The following is a 7,611-nucleotide window of genomic DNA, read 5'->3' as shown; positions in this document are numbered from 1 at the left end:
ATATATATATATATATATATATATATATATATATATATATATACATACATACATACATACACACACACACACACACACACACATATATATATATATATATATACGTATACATATATATATACATTTGCATATTTATACATATACATATGTATACGCATGTATATATACGTATAGACCTATACGTATGCATTCATATATGCATATAAACGATATATATGCATATAAACGATATATATGCATATAAACGATATATATGCATATAAACGATATATATGCATACACATACGCACGCACTTATATAGATTTATACATACGAATATTTATACAAGCAGTGTTCTAAATATTTTGACTTTTAAAACGTAGGTGGAAGGTTTGAGTGCCAGATCTTATCAAGTCTGTTATATACATCACAAGCAATAACTTTGCAGATGCGAAAGTCCTTTTGGGAGTCTACTCTGTGTGATCCAAGTTATGTGAAGTCATCAACGTTTGGGATTGATATATTACGGAGCGATTTAAGTTCAGTTAACTTGGAAGAGGTCGTGATAAACTCTGTCTTACTTTCATTGCAGTAAAGTCCGACCTGGTTTGCTGCTTTCTCCATTGCTTGTAACAAAAATTCTGCATCTTTAATAGAATGGGTTATCAAGGCAAGACCGTCAGCAGAGTCAAGATCAGTTAAATATTGTGCACAATGCTGCCTGTTCTGGTGGGGTTTCAAAAGGAGTCCCTCTTTTCCATACCGTCTAGGGAAATGGGTAGAATATAGTCGGTAACAAAGATGAACAAGAAAGGAGCTGGTATATCACCCAGCAGAACACCTGCTTCAACTTCAAAGAAATCAGTCTCTCCATCAAGGGATATAACAGTGGCAGTGCTGTTTGTGTACAAAGCTCTGATAGCATCAAAATTCCTAGGAAGAATACCATAGAGCACCAGGATTTTAAACATAAGATCTCTCTGATGGAATCAAATGCTTTGCGGAAGTTGACAAGATAGATTGCGACGCTCTTGTTAAACTTATTCATTTCTTCCAGTATGCGACGGATGGAGAGGATTTGAGCAGTTGTTGACCGGCCCCTTCTAAATCCATTCTCATTCTTACGAAGAAGTGGATCTAGCATAGGTACAATCCAACTAAGCAGAAGTTTGTTATAAACTTTTGCTGCAATTGGGATAAGAGTAATACCTCTGTGATTTGCTGCACTTGTTAGATCACTTTTTTGGGGGGACAGGGACAATTCCTTCAACCAAGCTGATGGAGGCAAATGATGCGCATATGTGTCGTTTCAGAAACTTAGTAAGGTTTCATGAAAGATTCGATCTTTCCACAGTAATTCTGGTACGTTATCGAGTCCTCGAGATTTATTGCTAGCAAAACTACTGAGAGCTACTTTGAGCTCATTCGGTGTGAAAAGGTCCGTGTTGGTGTCTAATATATTAGATATTTGGTGTAAAGGAAGTGGAAGACCGCTGGTTTGTACTAGGATCTCCAAGAAGTTTCTGAAAGTGGTCACACCAGTTGGCCTTGCGCTTTTCAGAGAAACCACCTTTAAGCCTGATGGAGGGCTTAACTTTTCTTCCAGTTAGCGTGTTTATTCATTTCCATACTACAGTATGTTGCTTTGCAGTATGGAAGTTAGAAATTTTGTTAATCTCAGCTAGAATGTAGTTTGTTTCTACATTAGCTTATGCCGCATCAAGTGTTCCTTGAGCTTTGAAAGCATCTTTGAAGTTATTTTTAGTAGTCCTCTGTTCATGTTCTGTTCATGTTCTGTTCATGTTCTGTTCATTTTCTGTTCATTTTCTGTTCATGTTCTGTTCATGTTCTGTTCATGTTTTGATATTTTTAGATGCTTCCTTGCTTCTCTCGCACGGACATCTGCAAGAATTGATCTGTGAGTTATTCTTCTCTTCTTTGGTAATTTGAAAGGGCAATTTCTTCTGTGGCTGTTACGAGGTTATCATATTGTCTTTCAATGTCGTCAGTGTGTCCTGAGAACATTTCAAAACGTATTTTTTTACATCTAGTGCAAATGCGTGCGCTACGTTTTTATCTGATGATAACTTGGACCAGTCCACCTGTTTCATGGCGTTGGGGACTGGTGGTTTGGATAATCTAAGGCCGATAGCTGTGCATATGGAAACAACTCTATGACCTGAGCCAATAGATGCGAAGGAGCAGTATGCCTGTGCATTTCGGACACTGCTCTTCCACATGTTTCTCACAAGTAGGTAGTCAGTTTGTGAATAAGATCCAGATGGGTGCTGCAATGTCCACAAACGCTTTGAGTGTTCCACGAACCTTGCGTTTGCAATCTGACGTTGGAACTAGTGAGCAAAATCATTTACTTTTATCCCGTTCCGGTTAGTCTCCTTGTTATAGATGAACAGAGCATCATTCCTCCCAATTTGGCCATTAAAGTAACCTGATAGATAGATAGATAGATAGATAGATAGATAGATAGATAGATAGATAGATAGATAGATAGATAGATACACAAGTAGATAGACAGACAGACAGGTACATCGATAGATTGATTGATCGATTGATTGGTTGATTGATTGAGCGATTGATAGATTGATACATAAAGAGAAACTTGCGGTCGTGATGGATATATCTAAATCTATGGAAAAAAAATTGTACAGCATGAAAATAGTGATGTTAATAAAGTTTATTATCACATCGTGCAAACTCCCGCCATTGACAGAAAGCCACAAATATTTTAACGAGAGTGAATCGTCATATTTAATGACCACTGCAGCTGACCAGCATTTAATTTATCGGCCGCTGAATCAAAAAGCAATTATTTATCACTTGTAGGATTTGAACTCAGAGTATGAAGTGCAGTTTTACATTATACTACTACCTCTGTAAATATAACTACCTGACTCCCCACTTTTAAATTATAAATGAATCAGCTTGTATTTAAGTTCGTTTTATTTTTCTGGGTTCTTTCTTTCTTTCTTTTTGTTTTTCTTTTAACAGTTCCCTTAGTAAGAGTTAACTGAGATTATATTGCCTGAAAACATTGTTATTACGAAGTTGTAATCTACTTTACAGTTGAACAGTTTGTTTTCGGCTTGTTTCTAATGGTTGATGCCTTTGAAAAAAATTGATATTTGACGAAGTACATGAGTCGGATAATCGTTCCAGAATATCAAATAAATGTCACTTGAAATACTAATTTCAGTGGGAAATAAATTGTTTAAAGCATGTATTCATGACATCTACTGCACGTACAGAAATATAGTTTCAATTAAAGTTGGTGTTATATTTGCTAGTCACTGACGCAGATTGAGAAAAAAAATGGCGTTGTTTTTCTTACACAGTCAAGAAACACACGAAGAAAATGGAATAAGATGATATGCTGTAGGTATATAATCAATTATTGCTTTTATAAAGGAAATTAAGTTTGCCAAGTAATTTGACAGGAAATGTTATGATTTTGCCAATATAGCGGACGTTGACAGCAACTGTCTTCTTGCAATAATACAGCTGACTAAAATATGCCAGCATCACTGTATTCCTGTAGAGTCAGTCATAAAGTTACAGTAAGCACACGCATTGATCTACTTACTGTCTAAATGTTTTGTAATCAGATATTACCTCTAACTATTTTATATGTTTATTACTTAGACTCATTTTGACAAATGCCTTACAATTACAATAAGCCTCATCACTTATCAGCCATTTTTTAATGTGACGTAGTGAATAACTCAAGGTTATCATAATTTATCTTCGGCTAATGATGGCAACGGTAGCAGCAGCCACTAGTTTTGTCCTTTGTTTAACAGCGCACCAATCAACTACATATTGGGTATTCAAGGAGGCGCAGAGACTGCTTTCCGACAAATTTATTTTTTGTGAGTTTTCTTTCTAAGCAATCCAGAATTTTCTCAATGATAAGTGTAAAACCCATCAGAATAACGTCTTGCATTTTTACATTGAAACATGACTCAATTACATTAATTACAATAAGTAGCTATTTCAGGTGAAAATATTAGCAGAGACGCTAATATCACACAGAAAATTATAAACGGAATCTATAGAAAACAAGTTACACTGTATTTTATTCTGTATCGCATAAACTAAATATTACATATTACACATCATGCAACGGAAAACTAGATGCGATTAAGCTGTGCATTATTTATATGTTAGATCTAAATAGATTCACATATGACGAAAACGGTTAGTCCGTCGCTTACGACGACGAGGGTTCCGGAAGAGCCTGTTCGTGAGATTAACGGGCAAGGGCCTGAGTATTCCAAAAGTACGCGTGCACTTAATATAATTCTCAGGGAGCTTTAGCAGTGACGCAGAATGTAACAATTCATTTTTGCCAGCTGGATTAGAGCAACGTGACATAAAATATCTTGACCAAGGACAAGATGTGCTGTCACAAATGGAACTCTCAACTTTAGGATCGTGAGCCTAAAATCCGTAACCACCAAATCACGCGCATATCTCATCATTGATCTTAAAGCATGATTTGTTCTTCGAGATGTATCAAGACTGTGAAATACTGATTTTCCAGTGTGCATCTAACTATCATATATATCAAACAAATATTCTGTCGGTTATGAATAGATTTAGAAATTGTCAGCAACAAATTTACTATCAACAAGTGTAAGAGATAATCAAATAACATTTTCACACCATCATATTCAATACTATAAAGATTATGTGATAAATGACATTAATGGATTATAAGAATTTAGAATATCAGGACGTGCACATCCACTCCGTCATAGACTCTTAAATTACTTTCTCGCTCTCGGTGGAAATATTTCTTAGAGATCACCATAATATGATGTGCAAAAATTGTTGGAAAAAAATCTCACAGAAGATAATATTCTAGAATAGATACAGAATAATGATCTGCAATCAATTGGTAAATTATAGCACGTTAACATTTGTCATAAATGAACATTATATTGAAGTATATTTGCCACTTAAATGTGGCTAACCACTAAGGGTGGATGCTACTGTAGCTTGTAGCCCCAGGAGAACTCCTCCTCCACCTGGCTATTGACAGGAAACGACATCACCTTGAATGAAGTAGGATTTGCGACCCAGTGTTGTTTTAAGCAATCTATTTCCTCACTAATTTTTACTACGAACGGGATTATATAGGAACCTTTAGACTATGATTCCCCACTGCAGGGCTGTAACTGCAGCGCTCCCATAGAATTCCCACTGGCTGTTAAGCGTTTCGCTCAGACCCACAATGTGTTTAGTACAAGCAGGATTTACATAAGGTTCACTGTGAACACTGTAAAAGGGTGCATCGTTTTTCAAACCGAGTCTTATCTTCTCTAATGTCTGTAGCGGAATATTTTCATAATCTAACCAGCAGTAAGCTTACGTATAGATAGATATGATCGATGACGAGGAGACTCTGCAAGGAATAGACACACAGTTTGCACTAAAGACGGGCTGCAAATTATGTTATCAAGCAGTGCTCGCTTACAATACACACTTACAACACACACAAACAGATACACACACACACACATATATATATATATACACACACAGGCACATGCATGTGTGTATGTAGTCACGTATATATCTATGTATAGAGAAGCAGAGAAAAGAAGGGAGGCAGGGGAAATGAAGGGACAGCGAGAGCAGCAGAGAAAGAAAGAGAATCAGGTATGCGCATGTATTGGTCTCCAAATGTCTTTAATTGTAGACAATATATGTGTCAACAATTGTCTTTTGTGTAAACGCATATCAAATTTGATGCTCGAGTGAATTTTATATATAATCATTTCTGAAAACCCTTTTGTTTCCAGCGAGCGAAATGTTGTGAATAGCATCGTATATATTAATGCTTTTATTTTTACGTAGATTTTCATAAACAGCTAACTGAATATGTAGTAATATCTATGATTGAAACACAAAACACCGAGTTAAAACTTGAGAACGAATTGTCGGTACATAAATGATTTAGAAAGAAAAAAAATGAATGGATGTTCGTATGAAAGTGTATAGTGAAATAAAATGTTTGCCGTTATTTGCTTTTATTTGTTGTTGCTGTTACTGTTGTTGTTGTTGTCGTTGCTATTATTATTATTATTATTATTATTATTATTATTATTATTATTATTATTATTATTATTATTATTATTACATTGCTATTGAAAATATATGGCGCGTTTCGTGTTAAAAACTAAAAGAAGAGAAAAAGTGCAAAGATATCTATCTATCTATCTATCTATCTATCTATCTATCTATCTATCTATCTATACACACGCACACACACACACGCACGCACACACACACACACACACACACACACACACACACACACACACACACACACACACACACACACACACACACACACACACACACACACATAACTGGATAGTGGAAAAATATGGCGTCGATAACATTGGTGAGAAAAACATAGGCTATACGAAAAAATAAAATTGGCTTCAAGCGAATGAACATTACATGCTTAATAGATCAAGCATTTGCGTAGTTAATGTGGGGAATGAGTAGCGTAACGGAGTAGTGAGAAATATGTTAACCACGCGTTTTCAACTGTATGAGTTTATATCTGAACATCAGCGATGGGTTGTTCTATGCTGTGGGTAATTTTGTGTAATTTCCCACACAATGCATCTCAAGCAAAAATGAGCTCAACGGGAAGGAAAATTTTAGAAAATTATATCATAATATCGAATAGTATTGGGAAATGAGACGGATTAGAGAGCAGATTAAGACTTAATAAACTTGGTCTGTTTATATCGCTTTTCCTATGTCTCTTTATCTTTCTACTCCTACACACACTCACACACGCGCGCGTACACACACACACACACACACACACTCACACACACACTCACACACACATACACATAAATGTTTCTATCTTTCCTTTTATGAATGAGTATCCATGCATACAGACACGCACACACGCACACATATGTGTATATACACATATGCATGTTTGAACGTATATATACATGCACCCCCCCCCACACATATATATATATACTCGTATCTTTGTACGTATGTATGCATGCATGCCAATGTGTATGTATGTATGTATGTATGGATGGATGGATGGATTGATGAATGGGTTGATGGATGGATGGATGGATGGATGGATGGATGGATGGATGGATGGATGGACGTTTGTATGCATGTAACCGAGGCAGGGACTGTAAAATGAAGAGTATGAAACGATTTTCACACTTTATCGGTTTCACATCAGAGATATCTACATCATTTAACTAGTCACAGAGAAATGAGTAGCCGGTCTATTTTGGACTCGTCATATATCAAACGGTGAAAGTCTGCGCTCAACACAGCACTGACGGATAAATATTCTTCATTCGTAGCTTAACAAGGCTACCAATGGTTTCATGTTGAGGGGGTTTTTAACAATTCTGAAGCCATCACATGGGGAGTTGGTGCTCCTTTCCATTTTCGATGAGAATATATATATATTTTTTCAAAAATACATACATACATATATATATATATATATATATATATATATATATATATATAAAATATACAAGAATAAGGGCAGGGAATCGTCAATTAATAATAGAATTAATAATTAACAATTTTGCCAAGTAGTTTTA

Source organism: Octopus bimaculoides, chromosome 5 (assembly GCF_001194135.2).
Source record: "Octopus bimaculoides isolate UCB-OBI-ISO-001 chromosome 5, ASM119413v2, whole genome shotgun sequence".
Lineage (NCBI taxonomy): Eukaryota > Metazoa > Mollusca > Cephalopoda > Octopoda > Octopodidae > Octopus > Octopus bimaculoides.
This window is presented reverse-complemented; position numbering follows the sequence as displayed.